This window comes from Lutjanus erythropterus, chromosome 17, assembly GCF_056507025.1.
Source record: "Lutjanus erythropterus isolate fLutEry1 chromosome 17, fLutEry1.hap2, whole genome shotgun sequence".
Classification (NCBI taxonomy): Eukaryota; Metazoa; Chordata; class Actinopteri; order Lutjaniformes; family Lutjanidae; genus Lutjanus; species Lutjanus erythropterus.
This window is the reverse complement of record NC_139333.1, coordinates 36,972,354-36,999,873: the sequence shown is the minus strand read 5'-3', so window position 1 is coordinate 36,999,873 and position 27,520 is coordinate 36,972,354.

Below are 27,520 nucleotides of genomic sequence, written 5' to 3'. Positions count from 1 at the left end.
AAACCTAAAATGTAAAATGGCAATTTGCTGGACTGGCTTTTAGCCCATTTGTTATTGTTCCAATAAAAAATGAATGATAAAAAAACCTTAAGTATCCAAAAGTACACATTACAAAGTTCATTTCTATATACACTGCTTATTGTTTGAACCTTGAAACTCTCTGAAACCACCACAATGGTGCTCTGACTTACTTGTAGAACCATGATGAAACACTATAAAAACTTCAGCATAGAAATGCAATCAAAAACAAAAAGGACAGCTATTGTCATTTTTTCTGATGTAACTGTTAAAATCACAGCATAAAATCAGATTGAAGCCAAGGAAGTTCTCCAAGTCTGTTATATAACTGAGATTTCTTTCTGGCTTCAGGGGCAGTATAATTGTGTGGTATTTTTCACCCAAATAAAAACAATCCAACATTAAACGCCTACCTGAAATTATTTCTCTTTTTCTAATTCTAACAACATCTTGAGATTTAATTTTGTCTTTCTCCTGCCGTCATCATTACTGAGTTTTGTTGGAATGAAAGAGGGAGTGCTTGCTTGGGCTTGTTACAGAGTGCCTGGATGACGCATTTCTGCTTTTGCATCAATCCCAGTTAAGAGTGGGTACTGTACTTGGTTTCCTTCTGTGAGGAACACAGCATGGGGCCAGTCGCATTTTAGAAAAGAAGAAACAACAACAGCTGACTTCAAAGTAATGACAACCTTTCTAGAAATGTGGTACAATCGTACAAGACTACGATATTTGTTTCCAGAAAAACAAATACTCAAGTAAAGTACAGTACTCAAGTAAATGTACTTTCTTACTGTCCATCCCCTGCATATATGGAGTGGATGATTTTGTACTGTAAATACTTACAGTGTGCAAGATTTATGCAGGATCTGCTACTGTCTCTAAAGACTGGAACGGTTTGTAGACTGCAAAGCAGTGCAGTCAAGAGTACAATTATTGAAAAGTCATTCATCGGTAGATGTGTTCTGAACATGTGCCTCCTTGAACCTGCTGTAAGTGCCAGTGGGTAATGGGTACTTGCTTCTGATAGCAGTGATGATCCAGCTTGGCAGCACTCTTCTGTTACCATAAACAAGACATTCTCCTCTGACAGCCCACTCCAGCACCACATGATAGGCTGCAAGTCTGTACTGGCTGGACGAAAGGAAAGGGTTAAGATGATTTAGAAATGTCTGAGGGCAAACTAATGCATGCAACAGAAAAGGCGCATCTGTCAAATAATTCTAGGTACAGATATTACATGCATGAAGACATATTATTTATACTTACTCAATGGATAGTTGACCATTTGGTCGATGTGGTTTTGGTTGCCTCCAATTTATTTTGGGCACATGAAAGAAGGTATCCAGCACTGCCCTGCTGGTCAGAGGGCGGAAATCCTGTAAGGTGGTGTGGTGGAAAATCTGAAAATTAAGACAGACCCCAATGACCAAGATTGTCTTTCTGGTGTTTTAATCGAGCTTTGCAAAGGATCAGTACACAGTCACACACAAAGTGAAAAAGGAACTGATAATGAGTCAAGAATGTAAATCTGTTTTACAGGGTTAGGAGATGAAGGAGGTTGGGTCAGGATGGACCTGAACTGCTTATCGGGAGAGTCGGGATGTGATTGTGTTATCAGAAGTTGTTCTTCCAAAGAGAGAACTGTGTGTTCAAGGACGAGTAACCAGTTAGTGCCTGACAGAACATGAGAAATAACTAAGAGGAACAACAGTGACCAGTTTGGTGAATAATTTTCCCACCACAGTGGTTACACAGCGTTGACTAATTTCTCTATCATCCCTGGACACATCAAGACCATAAATACTGGGCAACAGGTCCCACTTGTTACAACACAGACATTCTTCCTCTGTGGGCATAGAGTCACAGCATTCACAGGAGCACAACCAGTCAGTCAGATTCACAGACATGCAACAGCTGCTTCACCCTCGTCTGCCCGTTGCCCCTCTCTCTCTATCCTCATCCGCTCTTTCTTTGTAGGAACTCAAACTCTTCATCCGTATACTCGGGCTCAAATAAGTACTGGCAGCCACTGAAATCAAAGGTCTCATCTACATTCTCCAAATCAGGTAAATATTTAGCCATGACACTTCAATCGGCCTAGTAAACTCTCACCTGTACTATGGGACAACCAACTGACTTTTACAAGTCATGGCTCCTCTGTTTTTTTCCAGTAACAAGCAAAGATCCCTTGAGATTTTGTTACACACAGACCGGAGCAAGTGAAGGGTAAGACAGACGCTTTGCATGCTGTTGACAGAGATAAAACTGGCGATCTGAGCAGGTCTGTGGTGAAAAAAAGCACTTTCAATGCAACGGGGCGCATTTGTCCAATGTATACTGTTGTACTTATTTTGTAGCTGCCAGCTGTATCTGCCTCCCTCAATACTGGAATACTGGAAAAGTTGTCCTTTAATACTCACTTGTAATTACACCATATCTAGATGGAGACAACATTCTATGAAATTTACTGACCATTCTATGGCCATTATCACTAAAGGCTAAAACACACCGGGCCACGCTGCATCACTCTCGTCCAAGACACTGTGCTTGGAATATATCTCGACCTCAGCATCTCTGACCCCCCATCTTTGCCCTCAAGCTAGCGTGTGTTGTCAGACTGAGCTCCTGTCTGTGCAGGAGAGCAGAGACAGTGGTGTGAAGAAGTGTGTGTGTTAAAGTGATAGTTCACCCAAAAATGAAATTTCACTCATGCCATTTACACCATGTTTTTAGCCTAAATGTCATCTGTAGCCTCTCAGCCCGGAACTGTGCACACACCTGAAGCAGGTACACAAGCTCTTGCCCAAGTGGTGTAGCTGCAGCAAAGAAATGATGTTCCTCTTCTATATTAGTCCTTGGACATTTTCTTCTTGGTTGAGAGTTTGCAAAGTCAACTGTACGCATAACAAGTAACTATTTCTGAAAAGATCTCGCTCTGTCTGAGTTGCTTCCAGGTAGCATGTAAACACAGGTATGAAAGTATCGCAAGACCTTGTATATCTCATGTTGCGCCGCTTGGGCAAGAGCTCGTGTACCCACTTTAGGCGTGTGCAAGCAACTCCGGTCTGAGAGGTTACAGTTGACATTTAGTCTAAAAATATGCCGTCTTTTTGGGTCAAATTTTAAGGTTGCAGCTTACGGACATTTGGGTTACACCACACAAAGAGTATGGAGACATTTTGTGGGGTTTTTTGTGTTCTTTTTCTACATTTTAAAACTGGTCACCATTCACTACACTTGTACTAAGTTTGGCCGCAAAACTGTTTTCCACTGAAGCTCCAGGAGTGTTTTGTGAACTGGAGATCTTCACCCATCCTCACATCAGCACAGGGATGAGTAGATATCAGGAGAAATTTAATTTGTGGGTAAACTATCACCTTAGGCTCTCAATACTTTCTAACCTCTAAATGAATGACTGTGGATTCAAGTTTAGTTTCTCACCTGTGATGCTGTTTATACTTTTAGGTCACTGCTTTATTTTACCATTTCTTTATATTCGCTTAAGAAGTAATGGCAATGCTTCAATTTGTGTTCAACATTGTAGAGAAAGGCTATGTAGCAGTAGGTTTGGGCCAAAAATACAGGCATATGTGTAAAGCCATTGATGGAATTGTACTTTTGGAATTGGTTCTTAAGTGGGTTAACAGGGTGTCAAGGCCCATCCCTTATCTTGGGGCTCTCGAGTTGCTTACCTGGTAGTGCACATGCCCCATATGCAACACTAAAGTCCTTACTGCATAGCCCCTGGTGCATAGCCCCCTCTTCTGTGCTTTGTTCTTGCTACATGCCACAGCTTGTCCTGTTATTGAAAAAAAAGAAAATTATCATATTACATATGTGAGAGTGCTGTTTGTGGACTACAGTTCAGGGTGTAACACCATAGGGCCCTTCAGGCTCATCAGCAAGTTAAAGAATCTGGGCCTGAAAAGGTGATGGGTAACTCCCCCACCCACTATGTGGTGTGTGTGCGTGAGTGTGTGTACATGTGTGCATCTTTGTAGGGGTAAAACTATATGAGTTAGTGGTCCTCATTGCATGTTTGCATTCACACTGCTTCATGTGGATGTGAACCACAGAAATACTGAGCTGAGCTTAATGCTGATGTAGGTAAGTTCAAAGCCACTCGATAACATCAATCACACGTGCACTCCGTGTAATGCATACATGTGTATCAAGGACCCAGGTGCAGAGAAAACAAAAACCAAGTCGGGAAAAGTTTGAGTCTGTGACTTCAGACGCATTTAATTTGCACATGGGAATCAATAGTGGAATTGGAAATCTCAATTCTTAATGATTCTGGAGTAATCGTAATTTTGGAACTGGTTCTAAAGTAAAACCAGGTCTTGATGCCCATTCCTAATAGCTACTGCTATATTTTGTAAGCTACTTTTACAGTATGGCTTACAATTTATTCAAAAGATATTATCTTAACCCTTGTGCATTCCTTAATAAGTACAGCACATATTAGGGATGCACCGATCGACCAGAACCAGCCGGTTTTCAGCATGACCTGCCCTGACCGGTGACCGGCCGGTCAGCGTCACATATCTGATTCTGTGCCCGTCATTGTCACACATGAGTTCTGCACGATGGTCACGTCATGTGCGCAGCAGACAAACTGACCGCTGATAACAGCTACACACACAGAGAGAGTCAGAGAGACAGAGAGAGAGAGAGAGAGAGAGAGAGAGAGAGAGAGAGAGAGAGAGAGAGAGAGACTTTGTGTGTGTGTAAACTCATGGACTCTCAGACTTTGTGTTTTTCTGTTTTTCTTGCACCTGTGTCCTTCATGCAGCTGTCTGTTTACATGAATGAGATGAATGAGTGAATGTTTGACTGTGGATTATTGAGGGACTTTGAACTTTACTACAAGTAAAGCTCAAAGCTCACATTTAATTTCTCTAAGTCCACATCCACATCAAGTATAGTTTACAGCAGACATACAAAAACAACTTTGAAGACTGCAGGATGAGAGCCAAAAAAAACCCCAAACATGCTTTTATGCTCCAATGGCAATGGGATCAAAAATCGCAGTTTTGCCACTAGTCAAGGGGACAAAAATATCTTCTGGATGTAAATTGGGGAGCATTTTCATTACACAGTTTATTTTAGAGATATCATAGCATATGAAGTTTAAGTGTCTAAATTAACACAAAAATACACAACATGACCAAAGTGTATGCAATATGCATTAACACAGCCAAAATGATGGAAAAATTAAAATCCAAAAGGACAAAAATGTCCATGGGTGTTATTGAGGGTTAAATAGTGTTCATAATTACACCATGTCTTAATAGGGGCTAGGGCTGAACAAATTTTAAGAAATATCTAGTTGCAATTATTTTGATTGATTTTGCTATTGCAATAGGATTTGTAATATTGGAGGAAAATATTTTTTACATTATTCTCAGTTGAAAAACACATTAAAATGATTATGGTGTGTTATTTTCAGGGATCTGCACTAGAGAATGATGTGTTGGCCAGTACACCTCTGCAGCACCACAATATTTATTTAAAATGGTATTTTGACCTTAATTTTGCCTTTAAAAAATGTTGTGCATCCTGTGATTTGAAAATTGCAGCAGAACATATTGAAATTGTGACAAAATTTTGATTAATTGTTCAGCCCTAATAGAGACTAAATTCTATCTGTCCTATTTTTTGGATCAACCAATCACACCTTTTAAAAGAATAAGTCATACCCAGCAACAGCGTCAACCACACCTCCTCACCAAGATAAAAATTTCTGTCCCTCCTCCTTTTTTTTTCATTTTTTAGAATGTTTGTGAGTACCGCTCCAGATATTCAGAGGAGAGATACATGGCTTTCACTGAGATGTTGCAAAGGTAAGACTTTAAATAGAGTGGAATTGGCCATGGACACTGCAATCGACACAATTCTAATCATACAGTTGGTCTAATCATGTTGGTTGGTTAATGGTTAATTTGTGTATCAATTACTTTGTGGCTGATCAGGTTAATTATCAGCTAATTATTGTCAGTTTCTAACTGCAGTATGCAATAAATGGTTGCCCTTTGTGTGTGTTTACCTGTCACTCACTACTGAAGGTACACAACACAACAAAAAGAACTGATACTTTTATACTAGTGAAACATAAAATTAGCTTTTAAATTGTCTGATTGACTGCATTTATTCATTGGTTTGATTAATGGTTTACAGTCTAATAATGGGTGTTTGTGTTGGTTATTTACAGTAGCTCATCTAGCTAATTATCAGCTAAAACTGTTTCATCTATACACAGTGTAATTACCACCTACTGTTTGTGCACTTTTGTGCCCTACAATGTGGCCAGAAAGCCCCAATAAATTTGAATTCATCATAGGCCAAAGTGACTTCTCCTAAAAATGACCTCATTCTAGGCCTGAGTATATGTTGCCAATAGCCTGTTCTGACAAAGAAAGAACCAATATTTTTATAGTCATACTTAAGCTACATCACATGGAAGCAGCTTACCTTAATGGTGATAACACACTTGCCACTCTGTATTTTACACGCAGCAGCAAACTCCTGGAACATAAGTATGCACACAAAGTGTTAAAGTGAAAAACACGGTGACACAAAACATTGCGTGGCAAAAACATAATATAGGACAAGCAAATGTATAATTCCTCTGGGATGAAAAAAAAGAAACATTCCAAAAACACAGAAATAACCTGATAGTTTAGTCTCACTGGCAAATTTGGCATGAATACAACGAGTTGTGGCAAAGGACCAACCCATCGTTACTTTGTGATCATCTCATGAAATCTCTGAATTGATACAGCAAAGTATGTAGTAATTTGTGTGTTACTGTATCTTCTATTTGTTCTGTTTTGTCACGTGCTTCTGTCTTTTATGTGATACAGAACAGGAATTAGCTGTAAACCAGTTTTAAATGAGTCAGGGCTGTTTAATTTGAACTGTAAACAGTAAAGGTGAACAGTAGAGTACAGTAAAGATGGACATTACTATGCTCAATGAAATAATGAAATATAGCAATATGTGGATTGTATAACTTGTCGTGTGATTACTGCTGTTCTGTCAAGGAGACTTTAAAAAGTTTTACATGGCTCATGTATCAAAATAAATGTTTTTATTCTTCAGTGCTTGTTGTCAAGGTTTATTGCACGAATGCAATAATATGTTTTCCTTTTTTCGTTAAGGACATGTTTTCATTATAAAGACTTGTTCAGTCAGTCTGTCAAAATATGTATCCCCCATTATGTGGGGACACACATTCTGTCAGGCTGTATTTTCAGTCTGCCAAAATATGTATCCCCTGTCTACAAAGCCAGTCTTTACCATATCATCAAGTGGTTTTATTTTACAATTTCTTACCCAGCAAAAAATAGAAAAAATTATACGTCACATGAAAATAAATATCAGTCTAATTTAATTACATACAGCATTCTGAAAAGAACAAATGACCAACATAACATTACATTGTCAAATTAATAACTAGGTAGACACAAAAAATGAATGCTCCATCCTGTCTAGATTACAGTCAATTGTCTACTCATATACAGCATGCTAGCCACGTTCATAGCCACACCTCACTGTGTCACAAACTCACTCACAAACTGTTAAAAACACGGCCAATTATCACTGAAACACATGGCGGACTTTCACCCAACATGTACACATGAACCAGTGAACAGGATGGGTGGTTTTAGTGCTAACGTTTAGACATAATGTAGGATACTGATCCAATGCTTACCTTGCGGAGCAAGCGAAAATAAACTTTGAAAAACATGGCGTCCTACACGGAGCAAATCCCAACAGTACGGTGCCCTGGAAGGGATAAACAGAGCGAATCACCAGATCAACTGCAGAACAGGCAGCGCAACAGTACCACCCTGTGACGTAAATAGGCAACTGCCCAACATCAAGTAACTGTCTGACAAAAGGAATTGAGAACCGTAACACCAGTAATAGCATTTTAATTATTTTCAGTGTGATAAAATAAGATCAACAAAATATTAAAAAAGTATCAATGCCATTTTTTATGATTGAACAACACAGGGCTACACACACATACAGCATATATACACAAATATAAAGAAATATAATCTAAGGAGTATTTTCACAAATGTCTGACATTTCATATATGATTAACCAAATCATTTCAGCTCTTAGTGTGAGGGCCTGTACTTAAATTCTGTCATGATATAACACTTTAGAAATACCAATTTGAAGTAGTTAGATTCAGAAAAAGTATTCCATCCATCCACAACTGCTTGTCCTGACAGGTGGTGGTGGTGGTGGGGTCCACCTGACAAATATCACTTTGTATTCACTTTATTTGTGTTTTGGTCTGCACCAAATTTCTGCAGTTTGGTGCTAGGTAGGTAGTGTACAGTGAATTTATCACAGCCTTTTCACTGAAAACTGAATAGCTGCCTGCTGTTGCTAGAACCTGGGTTGATGACACTGAGGGTGAGATCTGAGTTTGCCATCTAGAAAATCAGAACAATCAGTTAAAAGAAGGTTAAAAAGTGTTGATTAATTAAGTGGTGATAATTTTTTACTTTGTAATAATTCACTAATATGGATTACTGCACTTTTAACAAACGAGAAATTGTTGTGTAAGCGGCAGTTTTTTAAAGAGTGATTATATACATATATATATATATGTATATATATATATATGTATATATATATATATATATATATATATATATATATATACATATATATATATACACACACATACACAGCTTATAAAATTTTATAAATTTTATTCTTTTTCTATTTTTACCTGTTATAATGAAGGAAAACCCCAAACAGAAGTTTAGTGTGCATGTGTAGGCCTACTCTGAAATTAATTAAACACTGAACTATGCGTGCCTATTTGTGTAAAATTAATAAAATAAAAACTAGCCCACTTTAATATAAATAAAACATAGTGAAGTCCATTTCAGTGTGCTGTCATCCTTTTCTGTTTTTGTTTTCCTCAGCCACGTACAGCAATCAGCACCAAAGCACCTGAACATACAAACAAAACTACATCAGCTCCGGGTCTAAAATAAATGTTTTTCTGAAAAGCAATAACCTATTAAATGCTAGTGTTCTCACCTATTTAATGTGACTTGATTTTCATCTGTGAGGCGGGAGCGATATTTGGAATTTATGAAGTTCATGCTTCATGCTCACATAAGTATGTTGAGCCAAAGATGGACAGGACTTCAAATGGTTTTTCATGTTCATATAAGTGTCAGGAATGGCATTTCATGTTTCAAAAACAAGTTTGTCGGGTTTGGGGGGGGTTTCAATATCACTCCATTAGTGCTCTTTAGCGAGAACGGCCTTCTGACAGATGACTTTTTCAAGATCCGCTGTCAGGCTTTTGAACTTGGACACCCATAAGTCTTTATCCGATATGTCGGCCAGTTCAATTTCAAGATCGGGCTGAATTACTCTTGTGAATGCAGAAATGTTCAGCAGGGATGGGTCCATGTCCAGGGGTGTGACAGGGAAGGACAGAGTGTTTTTTCCCTTTCTGAACTCGCTGAATCTTTCCCCAAATGCTGTTTGAGCACACAGTGCTTCTGGGTGCAAGATGCAGTGAAACGTCAGCAGCTTTCAATCCAGTGACTTCTGAAGTAAATTCACAAAGCCCTTCTGTGCTCCTCTCATACTACTGTCAGTTGCCACTGACACCAGGTGAGTGGGTTTTTTTTCCTTTGGCTTTTAGGCAACTCACAACAGCCTCACAAATGTCCTCCCCCCGTGTTTGGCCTTTTAGCGATATAAGTTCAATCAGTTCTTCCTGCAACCCATCAGAGTTTACACATCTGCATAACAGTGCTGTTACATCACTTGACTCATCACAGGCAATTGAATATGCTTGAGCTGAATTGATGTCATTAATTTGCTTACTGGTGATGTTTGATGCCATTTTAATGGCCCTGTCCTTGACGGTCTTTGCAGAGAGAGGCACTTCTTTAATTTTCTGAACAATTTCCTGTTTTGTACTTTTCAGCAAATGCTTGCTCTGAAAATGTCTTTCAACGTTACATTTTTTTTGGTTTGCTAATTTCTCGCCACATATCAAGCACACAGGTAAGCCAGCATCGCTGGCAGTTAAGGCAAAGGAATATGTCCACGCAGAATTAAACTCTCTATTTTCCTCTGAAACTTTTCTTTTTTTGGATTTATTCATGGTTGGCTTACCGAGGGCGGGGATCGCACACTCAAGAAGCCCCCTGCAGGTAAAGGCGTGGATAGACGTGGATGTGATGCATATTTTAGTTGACAGATTATTAAAACTTTTTAAAATTAGTATCACCTCAAACTCCAAGATAACTGTGCAACAAAATAAATAAAAATGAAATAAATCAAAGTTAAATTAAGAAATAACTGTTATTCATTTTCTTTCTTTTCTTTTTTTTCTGTCAAAGCCAGAGGGAGCCACTACAAGGAGGCTGAAGAGCCGCTTGCAGCTCCAGAGCCATGGGTTGCCGACCCCTGCCTTAGGCCTTCTTGAAGGTCAGTGATATCTTGCTTGTGACTAAGCCATCGAGACCAACGCTGTTGCTCGGTGGCTGACTTGATAGTACTGACTTGTTTAAGGCAGACTTTCGTGGTGTAGTGGAGGATCTGCATGTCCGGGACTGAAATTGCGCTCATCCCGGTGTCTGTTAGAAAAGAATTTTCAGACACTTGAATTTTCTTCATTAAAGTTTCTCCTAACAGCACAGCACAGGACAGCAGACAGAGCTGTGTTAGTAGACAGAAAAAATAAAACTGGAGACTCATGATCCTTATCCATTAGTACAGCTCTTAATATTAAACACAAACTTAATTATAACTTATCCAAACAATAGTAACAGTAACAGTAACTGCAGTAAAGTTTTAGTACAGAAAACTCTTGTTCAGCTATTATTGTGTGGTGTTTGCTGCCCTCAAGTGGAGTTTATATATGGCACGTATATGACACATATGGCATGGTTTGTATATAGTACAAACATGTCATGAGCTAACTGCGGCCTCCCCCTTATTCCAGCAAAATCCTTTTCCATTTTGCTGCATTTTTGGTGTCTGGCAAAGTTTTGGCTGAACTGAAGTCCCAGCTCTAATTGTCACGGTTCGCCACTGAGGTGCAATTCAGGGATAAAGATACTTTCCTCAAATGTCTTTTCTTTGGTGCTTCTATGAACAGGTGCTATGAAAAAAATTACATCATCCAGGACCCATAACCCAGAACAAGCAAGTTGTCCCTCTGTCATTCAAACAAAAAGCAGCAATGGTGACAGCAGGAGAAAGACAAAATGAAATCTCAAGATGTTATTATAATTATTAATTGTTCCAGGTAGCTTTTAAAGTTGGATTGTTTTTATCGGGGTGAAAAATACCACATAATTCATGTATATATACTGCCTCTGAAGACAGAAAGAAATCTCAGTTATTTAACAGACTTGGAGAACTCCTTACAGTTAGCTTCAATCTAATTTTATGTGGTGATTTTAATACAGTTACATCAGAACATGACAACAGCTGTCCTTTTTGGTTTTGATTGCATTTCTATGCTGAAGTGTTTATAGGTGTTTCTATAGGCTTTGTGTAGCAGAGTGGTTCTACAAGCAGGTCAGTGCATCATTAGATGGTTTCAGAGAGTTACAAGCTTCTGTAAATGCATCATGAAAACAATACAGCATGTATTGATATTAGAAAATGTACTTTGTAATTTGTACTTTTAAATACTTAAGTATTTTTATAAATGTGTACTTCTGAATACTTAAGTATTTTTAAAACCAAGTACTCTAGTACTTTAACTCAAGTAAAATTTTGACTGAGCAACTTTCACTTGTAGTTGAGTAATATTTGACCAGGAGTATCTATACTTTGACTCAAGTACTGGGGTTGAGTACTTTGTCCACCACTGGAATTGAGGGCCCGCATCCAGACAACTGCATTGAGATACAGGACACTCAGCAAACACCAGACCGCAGTCAAAAGTATTCTGGCTATCATATGGCAGGACCAGTCAAGAGACACTGCAGAATTGAGGGCCCACATCCACAGCATCAGATTAAATCAGATTAAAATATCTGTCTGAAACAGACCGATGCTCGGCTCCTCCATGAAATGTTTGTCACTTCACTGCATTTTTCTGAACCCTGCAATGTGTTTTGGCCTTTGGGAAAAAAGTGTATAGTTTTTTTTAAGGCTGCCTCAAGGGTTAAAGGGATATTTTTCAAGTGTTTAAAGTGTAATTCAAGTGTAACTTTATTAAATCAAATACATTAACCTAAATGACAAATATGCCCAGAAACCCTCAGAGGCATTGCATTTGGCATAAAAATACATGCTCAAATAATTACATGACAAAGTCCATCAGGCACAGATGAGCACTGACCTGCTCAATTTAACATTAAGGCCAAAATGCACTAGAAACTTCAATAGTTAAGTCAATTGAAGCTTCTATGGCGCACTGCACTGTAGCGATACTAATTTCAAACAAGGTAAACTTCCAGCTCTCCTCACAGATCAACGATAAAGAAGGGCACTACTTAATGGTCAAAGGTTTAATTGACCACAAACAAGTGACATTATTGAATGTTTATAGACCACCAGGAAATAATAAACAGCAGATCAAAAAAAGTTTTTAATCTTATATCTACGAAAGTGTCAGGTGTGTTGGTATGTGGGGGAGACTGGAATATCCAACTTTATCCCTCTATGGACTCCTCAAACAAAACAAAACAAAAAAATAATAAGACGGTATGGTACATGTGTGGAGGGAGCGACACCCACTTGATAGATGCTTTACTTTTTTTTTCTCATGCTCATTCTGTATATTCAAGAATTGATTATTTTTTATGTTTAATTCAGATCACCACAGGATTACCAAATGTAACATTGGGGTAAGGGATATCTCTGATCATGCAGGGGTATATTTAACACTGCATTTTGACAGCAAGCCCAAAGACACATTGTGGAGATTTAACACTAATCTTTTGAATGATCCTCAATGTCAGAAATACAGAAAGGGAGAATGTCAAGAATACACTACACATAATGATAATGGCACAGTGTCTCCCAGTACACTGTGGGACGCTGCAAAATCTGTTATTAGAGGTAAACTTATCATGTGGTCAGCTCAGAAGAAGAAGGAAAAAGAGAAACAAGGATTTGACTGAAAACTTGAAGTCTTTGGAGAATAAACATATGGAATATAATGACATTGATGTTCTAAACCAGCTTCAGGATATAAAACAGACTTTAAACAAAGTATATGAAAATCAAATAGAGAAGAGAGCTAAATTAATTAAACAATTTTTTTATGAGAATGGTTCTAAATTAAAAAAACTACTTGCTTGGAGAATACGCAAACAGCAGGCCGAGAGATTTATACATAAAGTGAGACCCGCAAACCAATAAGATGTATCATACACTGGATGACATACAAATTTCCTTTGAAAAATACTACACAAAATTATATTATTTTGCTCAGCCTCAGGCAGCTGAGTCAACGGCCATATCAAATTTTCTAATGTCTTTAGACTCACCATCTGTAGGAACAGAGCAGAATAAAATAATAACTCAGGAGATAATAGAAGAAGAAATAAACAAGGCTATATCAAGATTAAAAACGAATAAAATGCCAGGTGCAGATGGCTACCCATCGGAATGGTATAAAACCTTTAGAGAGATTACAATACCAGTTCTTAAGGAATGTTTTAATTATGTTCTTCGAGGGGGGGAGACTCCATCGTCCTGGACACAAGCAGTAATTTTTGTAATTCCTAACACGGGTAAAGATAGGACAGAGTCTAGTTCTTACAGACCCATATCTGTTTTAAATATGGACTACAGATTATTTGCATTAATACTCACAAAACGAATGGAAAATATAATCCTGGATTTGATAGATACAAACCAAACTGGTTGGTTCTTAGATGATTTGGTTTTAACAGCCAGGTAGTTGGATGCCTGAAATCCTTACCTTCATTGCTCTCCCACAGCCAGAATTAAAATAAACGGGAATTTATCTAAAACAGTGTCTCTTGAGAGGGGATGTCGTCAGGGATGCCCCCTCAGCCCTACACTTTTCGCCCTCTTTATTGAGCCACTAGCACAGGCAATCAGAGAAGATAATGACATAACAGGCATATTGATTGGAGATACACAACACAAGACCTGTCTGTACGCAGATGACATTCTTGTGACGCTTACCAACCCTAATGAAAGCTTGCCTAAATTACTGTCTCTTCTTAAAGTATTTGGTTCATACTCCGGGTACAAATTGAACTTACAGAAAACCCAAACTCTTACTTTTAACTATGAACCACAAGAAAAAGTTTACAGATTATGTCATTTTAAATGGAAGGGTGACATAATTAAATACCTGGGAGTACAAATACCTAGAGATCTAACTGCCATCTATGAACATAACTATACTCATATAACAGCGGATATTAAGGCCGATTTAAATCGCTGGTCATTATTACCAATGAACATGTATAATCTAATAGAAGTTATAAAGATAAATATATTACCCAGGCTGCTCTACCTTTTTCAGTCATTGCCTGTTGATGTCCCTCCCAAGCAATTCAGTGAGTGGATCTGAATGATTTCATCCTTCATTTGGGGAAAGCAAAGACCTAGGATTCGATTTCAGACATTACAATTGCCCAAGGACAGAAGAGGAACGGCTTCACTCTGCTTAGAAGATTATTACAAAGCAGCACAGTTAACGTTTTCTGGTTTGCTGGTGTGATCCTACATATGATGCGAAATGGAAAGACATAGAACAAACTCAAACAAACATACCTCTTCAATCTGTACTTGGGGAAAAATCCCTTCAGAAGAAATATTTAGACAAATTATCTAAATGGACTGCAGTCCCCTTAAACATTTGGCATAAAGAATTTAAAGACCTGAACTTCGAGAGGAATGCACGAATATTACGCTGGCAACACCACCTAAATTTGAAAACAGATTGAAACTCTGGACAAATGCAGTCTTTCAAAAACATATAACGTAGAGAAATGCAATTTCTTTAAGTACTGTCAGGATGTATTTCTGTGACCGGTGTGGTATGTTTTACACTCCGACATGACGTGTATGGTGACAGATATATGGCTGGCAGGGTGCCAGAAAGTCTGGTGGACAAGACTCTGTGCATTGTTGGCATATTTGCATGGTCCAAAAATAAACTGGTTATGTCTAGTCAGACAACCCTATATAAGCTGTAACTGTTGGAGTGTTCTTGGTTCATTCCTTCTTACTCTGTATGCTGTATGATGTGGAAGAACCCGAGCTCATATTGAACATTTTTTTTGGGTACACCTGTGTCATCTCTTCTTTCTTCTTATTCCCACAGTAATCATCACTGTAACAGGTACCTTCAACTGAGACATTATTTTGACACAAATATTAAAACTATTGGAGAGAAGGGACTGAGATTGATTAAGATATTCACTGATGCATACAAAGGTAACTCTAATAGGAAATTGATCTCAAAGACTTACTCATCTTTACAACTGGACAGGGGTTTTTCCACTCTGTATGTTAAATCAAGGTGGGAGAAAGAAGCTAACATAACACTGACTGAAGATGACTGGTTAAATATTTGTAGGACAATGTCTACAACTTCAAATTCAGATTTATGGAGGGAATACACCTAGACACCTATAACTCCAAAGGTTAAAAAATCACAAAGTCACAACCCCGAACAAGGTCGGTGCTGGAGAATGTGTGGTAAAATGTCTGCTGGTCATTTTCACATTTTTTGGGAGTGCCCTAAAATCTTTTCTTACTGGACAGATGTGGTGACAGAGATCAGATGTATAATCAGCTCAGAGCTTGATTTTAATTTCAGTGTTATATATTTGGGAAATGTATCAACTGTCCTGAAAAAACAGGATGGATACCTGTTACAAATACTACTAGCAGGTAGTAATAAAAAGCAATAACCAGAAAATGGTTGAGCATAGAACCTCCTACAATCCTTGAGTGGATAGAAATAATTAATGCCATTTATACTATGGAACGATTGACCTTTTCCCTGAGACATGCTACCAAGAAATGTGAAAAATACTGGAAAAAATGTCCTATTTGTCCTATTTGAAACTGTAGTGATTTCTTTATACATGTTTGGTTGGAGAAACAATGTAATGTATTTTTCCTTTGCACAAACAGAGTAGACTTTTAAGTTAAGAAAGAATGGGAGACATCTCACTTTGAAGGAAACACTGACGACTAGCATTAAATGGAGCCAAGGATCATAAAAACTTTTTGGACCTCAAATAACACCCATGGACAAAAAGGACTTTTTCGACAATGAATGTAACGCAGGTTCATTCAATCCTCATTCTGTATGTTTAGCATTTCTCTACACCTGTGATGACCTTGTCTGTTTTAAGTTCTGTTTTTGTTTAAAAGACAATAATAAAAATAAAGTTTAAAAAAAAAATTGTGTTGTTAAAAGGAATTTACATTAAAGCATTAACATGTTAACTTTGACAGCCCTATTAAATATACATTCATCGCATAGTTTGTGCTTTGCAGCTACACCCTACCTCAGAAATGTTGTGTTTTTTATCTGAGAAATAATTACAAGAATATTTTTTAGTCATAATTTGTCTGCAATCTCATTATGTTAAAAAAAAATCGTATCATTAAGCCAGCATCAGAAATTGTATCGAATCTTGAGTTGAATGCATTGTTACATCCCTAGTCACCATTAGGGATGTTCCTGGTGACTAATTTCCCTGTCGATTAAGGCAAAATTGAATTTAGACTAATCGACTGGTCTAACACTAAGAAAACACTCAGAAAGCTGCTAAAATGTAGTAGAATTTATTGATTTATAATGTTAAACACTGTCCGAAAAAAATACTGTGTTTATTAAGAGCCATTTGAAGATGTTAATGTTAATGTACAATTCAATTTTCCAAAAATGTTTTTGTATACTGCCGTATACAGGTCTTACAAAGAAAGAAAATTTGAATTAGCAAAGGTCAGACTTTAAATAGAATGGAATTGGCCATGGACACTGCAATCTATACAATTCTAATCATACAGTTGGTCTAATAATGTTGGTTGGTTAATGGTTTAATAATTTGTGTATCAATTACTTTGTGGCTGATCAGGTTAATTATCAGCTAATTATTGTCAGTTTCTAACTGCAGTATGCAATAAATGGTTGCCCTTTGTGTGTGTTTATCTGTCACTCACTACTGAAAGTACACAACACAATAAAAACCCGATATTTTTATAATAGTGAAATATAAAATGAGCTTTTACGTTGTCTGATTGACTGCATTTATTTATTGGTTTGAATAATGGTTTACAGTCTAATGATGTGTGTTTGTATTGATTACTTACAGGAGCTCATCTGGCTAATTATCAGCTAAAACTGTTTCTGTTTCCTTTCTTCATATAGTGTAATTATTACCTATTGTTTGTGCACTTTTGTGCCATACAGTTTGTCCAGAAAGCTCAAATAAATGCGAATTCATCATAGGCCAAAGTGACTTCTCCTAAAAATGACTTCATTCCAGGCCTGAGCATACATTGCCAATAGCCAGGTCTGACAAAGAAAGAACCAATACTTACCTTAATAGTGACAACGCACTTGCCACTCTGTATTTTACATCCAGCAGCAAAGTCCTGTAACACAAGTATACACACTAAGTGTTAAAGTGAAAAACATGGTGACACAAAACACTGCATGCCAAAAACATAATATAGGACAAGCAATTTTATAATTCCTTTGGAATAAAAAAAAAACATTCAAAAAACACAGAGAAATAACCACTGCCAAAGGACGAACCCATCGTTACTTTGTGATCATCTCATGAAATCTTTGAATTGATTCAACAAAGTACGTAGTAATTTCTGTGGTACTGGATCTTTTGTTTGTTCTGTTTTGTTATATGATTTTGTCTTTTATGTGATGCAGAACAGAAATTAGCTGTAAACCAGTTTTAAGTGAGTCAGAGCTGTTTAATTCTGATTTTATTACGTTATTTTTAATCTTTTCCTGCAAAATAATAAATGAAATAAAAGTGAAAAATGTTGTGTGTTATTGTAAGTTTTAATGCTTTCACAAAGTAATAAAACTATTTGTGCAGCATCATGCATGATGTACATAAGATAAGTACAACATTGACTTTGATGCATTATTAGTTTTTGTGCACCATCACATTTGAACTTTTTCTCCCTTTCATACTGTTGGTGGATGAAATTTCCCCATTGACTTCCATTATAACCACATTTTTTGATCGCACAGCCATTACAGTATAAAAAGATGCATTCTGGTCTGTAGGGAAGAGGTCAAATTAGTCATTTTTAATTGTTGACCACCTCATGACACAATTCACCCACTATAGGCCTATGAATGAAATGCTGGTCATAAAGCAAGTATGAAAAAAATTCTAAATGCTTCAGTAATACTAGTTTTCATTTTCCCTGAAAAAACAAAACTCAGAAAACCAAATGCATATTGAGGGTGCATGGTTGGTTTTCTGTTTCATTTTGTTGGTGTCGGTGACACTGCTTATAAAATTGGCATTTAAAATCTTAAAATTCTAAAAATATTTAAATATTTAGTAGTTTTGACCAGAAGTGAGGCTAATTAACATATTTATGCAAAAAAAGTTGAAAAAATATTTATCTGATATATTTTTACAGCGGTTTTTGTTAGTGGCTGTTTTCAGCCACCAACAGTAATTCCAACGGTACTGAAACAGAGTTTATTCCAGATAGATTTTCCTTTTCTAACCACCCAGCGTTCATTGAATATAATTTACTCTACTAAGTTGCCTTACTTGGCAGTTATCTCCCTGGATGCCCAACAGGCATTTGATCAAATTGAATGGAAGTACATGTTTGCTACTATTCTTGCCCCAAATCCTCCGTTTTGACTAATCATGACAGGTCTCCCCCTTTCTCACTGCACCATGAAACCAGGCAGGGTTGCTGCCTCTCCCCAATGCTCTTTGCGCTGACTCTCGAGCCTCTGGTTGCGGCACATCTCATTGTACCATTGGTCTGTACGCAGATGATATAATCTTGTCTCTAAACCCAGAAAGCTGCCAAAAGCTGTTTATTATATCAAAAAGGTGAGACAGGGATGTTCTTAGATCTTTTAGTGTTAACTGGGGAAAAAGTTTGTTCATGCCCTTCTCTCATGGTCTCGATGCTGGCTTTCTTGGCAATCGACCCTTCAGACTTTCCACTGAACACCTTGTGTATCTCGGGATTAATATCACTACACTGTAAATGCTAACATACAAATTAATTAAATATGATAAGTGAACCAAACTCAGTTTTCATCAACCTGTTATGAACACTAATTTTAAATAAGTAAGTAGTAATTTGGGGTTGGAAAACATGCTTAACTTGATTTATCCCAGTTAAGTCAAATTAGAAAGAATAATTTATTGTACCCAGTGTGCTTTGGGCGTTTTATTGGACATGCTCAGACCTGCCTCATCTACTTCGCGCAACCAGAACTTTCCTACACATGTCCACGTCAACCGCATGGTCAACCAGGAGCTCCCTTCAACACCTTAACCTAGCCTACTTGTGTTTAGCACATTGATTTGGTAAGTAAATATTTTACTCTTTTGTAAACCGTCGCGTTGTCTTGTTGTAGTGTAGTGCTGTGTGCTTGCCAGGGAGGAGTAAACAAAATCAAATTCAAATATCACCACTAGCACAGTAACGTTACCATTTTTTTAAACAAATGTAGACTACAGTTTATGTAGTGTGGGAGAGAAGGTCAGCCGTTTGGCGTTGTTGTGGGTGTGGCGGAGCTTCGGTACTGGGACCACGGTGTTCCGACCCGCACAGGGAAGTTAGTTTCAGTCGGTTCACACCGGACGCCGAAGCATGCAAAGCGGCTCGCCCTCGAAAATCGCGCGCTAGCCGCAGCCTTCCAGTTCACACCAGATGCTCATTTCTCTGCGCCGGTCGACAAGGCCTCTGCCCCTCAGCTGTGTATGTGTAGCCTGTGTCGTTGTGTGTCGGTGTGTGTGTGTGTGTGTCTGTCAGTGTAGGCTATGTGTACCCTGAACGTATATAGGTCATCTATATACACCTAAGGTGTGTCGGTGTGTGTGTGGGTACCCTTTGTGTATATATGTGTGTCGATGTGTGTGTGTTTTCATCTCTGTTGCGTTCTGTTTAGATAAATAAAACACAAATAGGCAACAAACGCACACGGAGAGGGCTATGGTATTTGTCAATCTCGGTGTTTTATTTTGAAAATTGATTTAATTTAGAAAATTGACCGGATTCTCTCGTTGTTTCATGTGTGACTTCCTGCCAAGATTGACACGATTGCTTGCGGCTCGCGGCTCGCGCCCAAAACAGGCCATTCGCCGAAACGATCGCTGCAGAGCGCGAGCGACCCCGGCGCCACTGATGTGAACTACACCTAAGGATCCACACAGATTTAATTTATTTTGACAATGTAACGAGAGTCGGGGTCCTTATCTCTGTATTTTCTAAAGGATTTCTCCTTTGCCACTGAATTTAAAGCTCAATATAGGAATACAGTTAACAAGAGTGATATTATAACAACCTGGTGTGTTGATTTATGTGTCTATATTTTGAAATTGTTGCCTTAATTGTGTGTTTTTTCACTGTCCTCCATTCAGGCTGAAGCAGATGGTCAACTGTCCACACTTACCCCGCTCTCAGCAATTAAAGGTATTTACCTAATGCTTCATACACTGAATAATCATTCAATATTTGTATTAGTTCCATGGGTTTGGGTAACAGAAATACATTAATGTTACTACAGTGGGATTATGATAAAACCAATTCCATTGTTAAACGGATCAAGTTAATTTATTCCAATTTTGGACTGTTTAAAATAAATCATTGTACATGGCAGTTTGTGACTGTTCATCGCACACTTCGACCTGACTGTTAAAAAATAATTAATTGTACATCTTTATTTATGACTGTTTAAAAAAATAATTCAAAGCACATTTTTGGTTTGTGACTAAAAAATTCATTGTATATTTCAATTTCACTATTTAAAAAATCTTTCATTTCATTTAAAAATAATTTATTGCACATTTTAGTTTGTCAATGTTAAAATGATTCATTGCAGATTTTAATTTGTGTTTAAAACAATTAATTGTACATTTTAATCTGTGACTATTTAGGAAAAAAAATAAACTTTTTTTTAAACATAAGTGCTTAATGCTGAAATTATCATGTCTTTTCAGGTCAACCAGAGCAGTGCTCCCTAATGCAGTGGACTTGTAAGTACTGCACATTTTTTGCTGAAAAGAGAGGCTACTTGCTTAAGCATTACCGCTTAAAACATGGATTTCACACTCGGACATCCCCACTCCCATGCCTTCATAAGGAATGCCTCTGCACATTTAAATCTTTTAATGCACTCAAAGTACTCCTTTCAACATGGCACACTCAAAAGGATGCAGGCAAAAGTGGAGAAACTGCATTTCACTGTCAGTTGTGCGACTTTGTGGAGCCTTGCACAGAAGCAGACTTCTTTACCCATTTGCGAAGACATCTTAAGCTGAGGCAAATGGTTGCCTGCCCATATCAGGACTGTAACTTTCAGAGTAGTGTTTATTCTACCTTTACTGCACACAAAAGCAAAGAGCATCAGATGCACAACAAGACACCATTAAAACAGGAAATTGTTTCAAAAAATGTAGTTGAAGAACTTCCAAAAAATAAGAGTGTTCAGCTAGAGGAGAGTGACCCTGAAGTTGATGATATTGACTGTGAAGTTGCTGAGCAAAATGAAGATGTGGAGGACTTAGAGAATCAGTTGGAACGCAATGTAGCTGCTCTTTTCCTGAAAATGTCATCAATTCTTAACATCTCTGAAACTGACCTGCAAGAGGTCATAGATCAGATCAACCAAATTTATTTGTTATCACAGCCATTGCTACATTCTTCTATTCGAAAAATTCTACATACGCATTGTGCAAATGTTGATGATGCTTTAGTGAATGAGATAGCTCAAGTGGTCATTGAGAATAATGTATTCCTCAAATTCACTTCTGATGAGGGATCGTTGTCAACTGCTAACAGGCGAAAATCATACATTTCAAGGGAATTCTCTTTGGTTATGCCAGTTGAATTTGTCCTAGAAAACAAGCAGAATGTTGTGTATGTCCCCATACTAAAAATGCTGCAAACATTACTGAGCAATAGAGAAATTCTGGAAAAGACCATGTCACATGAGGCAACTTTGTCAGAGAAATACCAATCTTACAGAGATGGTGCCCGCTTCAAAGACAGTGCTTTCTTGAATGAGGAAGAAGTCAGGATTGCTCTCCAACTGTATATTGATGATTTTGAGGTGGCTAACCTTTTGGGAACCTCCAGAAAAAAGCACAAACAAACTGCCATCTACTGGACACTTGGCAATTTACACCCTAAATATCGCTCGTCTCTTCATTCCATTCAGCTTGCTCTGCTTTGCAAGGCCAATGACATCAAAGACCAGGGTTATGCCAAAATTCTTCACCCTCTTATTCAGGACCTTGTTTTTCTTGAGCAACAAGGCATATATGTTGAACAGTTGGGAGCCACTGTTAAGGGCACAGTGTTATTTGTTGCAGCAGACAATCTGGCTGCCCACTCTTTGGGAGGGTTCTTTGAAAGCTTCAGAGTTACCCAAGTTTGTCGATTCTGTATGGCCAAGCGGGAGGAAATGCAGGACAAAGAAGTACGGACAGGCTTATTTCAACAAAGAACAAAAGAAAACCATGACAAACATGTGCAAGAGGTGTCACAGGATTCAACCAAGGCTCAACAATACGGTGTGAAAGGAAGCTGTCCACTTACTGAAAGCTTGCAACATTTTCATGTCGTTGATGGTTACCCTCCAGGCATTCTACATGATCTTCTGGAGGGTATTGTTCCAGTAGAGTTGGCTCTGTGCTTAAAGGCACTGATATCGAAGGGAACTATCTCCCTTGAGGCCCTGAATGATGCTATAAACAGTTCCCATACACATTTGCAGACAGAGCAAATCAACCCCAACTCATTCCAAAGACCTTCTCCTCAAAGTCAACAATTGGAGGAAATGGTCATGAAAATTGGACTCTTCTCCGACTTCTACCATTATTAATTGGTCAACACATTCCAGACGGTGATGAAACCTGGGAGGTTTTAATGACCTTAAAAGATGTGGTGGAATTGGCAATGTCCACAAGCTTTACAGAAGAGTCTTTGTGCTTTCTTGATAGCAAAATCTCTGACCATAGACACTTGTTTCAGAAGGTTTTCCCGGGTGAAAAGCTACGACCAAAGGACCACTACGTTGAGCATTACCCTCAGCTCATTCAAACCTTTGGTCCTCTATCTGATGTGTGGACAATGCGTTTTGAGGGGAAACACAAGTTCTTCAAGAAAGTTGTGCATCACTCTCACAACTTTAAAAACATTCCCCTGACTTTAGCAAACAGACATCAGAAAATGATGGCCTTCCATCTAGCTGCCACAACTTTTTTTAAGCCATCTATTGAAATTCACAAAGTGAAGTCTGTGATGGTTTCCTCATTTCCAGAAAATGTGCAGAACTGGCTCAATCAAAGAAACAACCAGCTGAACACAGTCTTTGTAGCTTCCTCTGTCATCATTGATGGCATCAAGTACAGTTCTGACATGGTCATTTCTGTTGGATCTTGCGCAGGGCTCCCAGAGTTCAGACAAATCTCAAAGATTGTTGTTATAAACACAGATGTAGCATTTGTCTGCAGACTGATGACCTCATGGTATGATGAGCATCTGAGAGTGTATGACCTCTGCAGCAGCCATTTGCCCATCTTCTCAGTCACCCAGTTGTCAGATTTGAATGATGTGTTTCCTCTGTCACTTTACAGAGTTCATGGCAAACAGCTTGTTACACTCAAACGGTACATATTATGCCAAGTGGATTAAACACTGAGATGTTGCATGTCTCAAGATGATCTCATTTTTTCACAGGAGGTGACATCGAGATGGACCAAAGATTGATGCTCCGAGTTGTCATTGATGAAGATGATATAAGGAAGCTGACCCTAAATGATAGACCGGATTCCATTGAAGAACTAAAAACACAGCTGCGGGATAAGCTGTCACTGCAGTACGACTTCAAACTCCAATATGAAGATCCAGATTTCAGTAATGCGCTATGCAATTTGACTGAAGTAACAGATTTGCCTGCAAGAGCTACGCTGAAAGTAATTCCTCTTGTGACTCTCGAGTTGACCGCCCTGTCTTCACCCACCGAAGAATCAGACTGCAGCACAGTAGACACTGAGATCTTGTCCCGCCCTGAATTGTCACCTTCGCTTAGAAAACAGTGGCCAGAGTTCTTCGACATACCCAATTTCTCAGTGGATGTAGAGTACAGGCCGACCTTTCATTCATGAAAGACCGTCTCCCAATTACTCCATCACAAGACATGAAACATGACATACTTGAGAAGCTCGCCAAAACAATGTACAGTTTCAAGGCGTACCCGAACGATGACGACTTCAGCAGTGTCGCAAAATCACTGATAAGTAAGCACCCCAGTCTCACTGAACCTGGTCCCCAGCCAGGGTGGTATGGCTGGAAAAATAGCATAAAATTCAAGATGGCAAACTATCGTACAAAGCTACGAAAAGCAGGATGTGATGATGTAATGATAAATGGGGGTAAAAGAAGTAAACTTAATCCAGATGGAGAATCATCCAGCAAGAATGTCAAGCGACCAAAAAGAGGTGAAGCCAATTATTTGCCTAATTTACTTGACGGACATGATGAAAGAAGCCTTGAAAATGCCAGGAAGATTGTCATCGAGGAAATGAAGAAAAAAAAAACCCAATGCCACTATAGTCTCGCAAATGATGGACCAAACATTCCCACTGTGCAGAAGGGAGATAGTGACACAGGAGCCTGCTGTGCAGAGCACGGTTGAACGTTGGCCAGCACTTTTCACTGAGAGACAGGTAAGCTACTTGTTCGTTTTGGCCTGCCTTCCCCCATTAAGTTTCCAGCAGATTAAATGTCAGTCAGAACATATCAATGCTGTGAGGTGGAATATTAAAACACATCATCCTCAAAAAATTACTCTTGTACTATATACAAATCAGTAAAATGTTTTCAATGTCAGTATGTGTACTAATGTTATTTGTTTAATAATATAAGTAGTAATGTATTATTCACCATAGTTTCATATGTTAAGCTCTTTAATTTTCTACAGTATTAATTGAATGACAGTCAGTTTAATGTTGCTATCCCTCTCCCTCCTTCCACTCTCCATTTTTTCAGGTCTTTGCTGAGTTTAATCGCATCGCCAGTAGGAACCTTGAAGGAGACTTCTATGAAGCCCTAGACCAACACACCCCACGCTTCATCGAGCTTTTCAAGTCCAAAAAAGGAACTACAGGACAAAAACTGACAGACTTGATGCAGCACATCAACTGCCTGGTAAGGATTTTGTAATTTACACTCCAGTAATAACGGGTGGTGGCAATACACCTTAGGCCTGTTTCACATACCATTCACACTGCCTTCCTCTCTGCTGTGTTGCTGCATGCTGCTGTGGAGAGCAAGCGAGACTGATGTACCCTTGGTGACCGTACCAGTGATGTGTACCCATAAATACACTAACTAAATCACTTCAACAATTAAATCATGTTTTTTAAAATCCTTTCACAACACCTATACCAGTTGTTGTGGACTACTCATCTCAACATGTTTTTGTTCAATTTCAACAGGTTTTTATGTGTCTCTCAGTCTGTCATTCTTCGTAACAAGAAAGTCCAACAGTATGGTAGTTTGCACATTTCAAGTGAGTGCTCAATGAAATGCATGCACAAGGGCATTTTATTTTAAATTTAATTGAAATGTTGAGTTTGTATGAAAACAAAGAAAATGTTTACAGGGAAATTGGGATGTGTAAAATTAGGTATTTAAATGTTACCAATTATACTAATAAAACTTAAAGCCCTGTCTCTATTATGAGGCTATGAACTATTAGAGAAAATATAGAAAAGTATATCAACACATACCCCCCACCCCACCCCTCAAAATGCTACGAAGTTCTTAACTTGTATCTATTCTCTCTCTGTATTTTTAGTCGCCAGATGTGACAGCACTTTGCTCTGTTGTCCTCAGAGGCCTTCCTATTGTGCTTGTGATGACTCCAGTGAGGTCTACAAGACTTGCTTTGTAAGTAACATATTGAAAGAAGAAAGAAACATATTGATCTCAAGTTATTGACAAATCATATTTGATACGTTTGATAGTGTTGTCAAATATTTAAAATTACTGCTGTCAAAATTATCGCGTTAGCGGGCGATAATTAATTTTTAGAATTAGTGCCGTTAAAAATTTTCACGTATTTGACGCATGCGCAGAATGACCCGCCCCATACATCCCATAATACCACTCAGAAGTGCAGTGACGCGCAGTGAGCAGAGCGGATGCATGCGTGCGGTGAATGTAAACATCGAGGAAGAGCAGGTTGGCCCTCTGGATGGGGAATTTCAGTTTAAAAAGAATACAGATGGAACAATAAATAAGCAGATAGTAATTTGCAGCGACTGGCTAGAGCACATGTGGCCACATCTGGCCCGCGATTCAATTATATACGGCCCGCGAGATAATTTCACGTGTCTATTATGAATGGCCCGTCGGTAAATAGCACTCCCACCACTCATACTACAAGTCCCACAATGCACTGCGTCAGCTGCCGCGCAACTCGAGAAATTAATCAGCTCGCAGTCACGAAGACGCGAGCTTCTGTCAAACGACAATGTAAACAGGTTTGTCTGTTTAGGCAACTGACTCAGTGCAAAGAAACACAAGTATATGAGGAGGGAGATGAGCTGCAGCTCCACCTGAAACCAGGTAAAAATAAAAATAAGACTGACCCACAGCAGAGAGAGGGAGAGGGAGAGAGATAAAAAAAAACTTTTTATGATCATGAATCATAATATTAATGTACACTTATGTGGTGCGCGATTTTTTTTTTTACTCCAAGTCTGATTTGTGTACTTTTAAATACTTAATTGCTGCATTATTGTAAGTCATGATGAAGAGGACAGACTCTGTCTTGTCAGTGTGCAGTTTAACCTTTTCCTAAAATACTGCTGGTTCTGTGGTGTTACATTTTAAATCTGAAGCCTGCAGTGCACCATAGAAGCTACAGTTGACTTTTCTGTTGAAGTTCTCAGTGCGTTTTGGCCTTAATGTTAAATTGAGCAGGTCAATATGTTCATCTGTACCTGATGGACTGATGGGTTTGTAATATTATTATATGAGCAGACTTTTATGCCAAATGCAGTGCCATTGAGGGTTTGCATGATTAAAGTGTGTGATATCTTGTGTGCAGACAAAAAGCAAGCATTTTCAAATGTAACCCCCACCTGGATATGTGAGTTGAAATATTCTGAGCTGAAATATTCTCGTTTTCCTTTGTTATTGTTGAAGAAAAAAAAATATTTTAAATCTTATTTATTTTATTGAGGAAAAAGTTGTTGCAGTCTGGCTGTTCAAATTCATATTTCTGAATTAAACA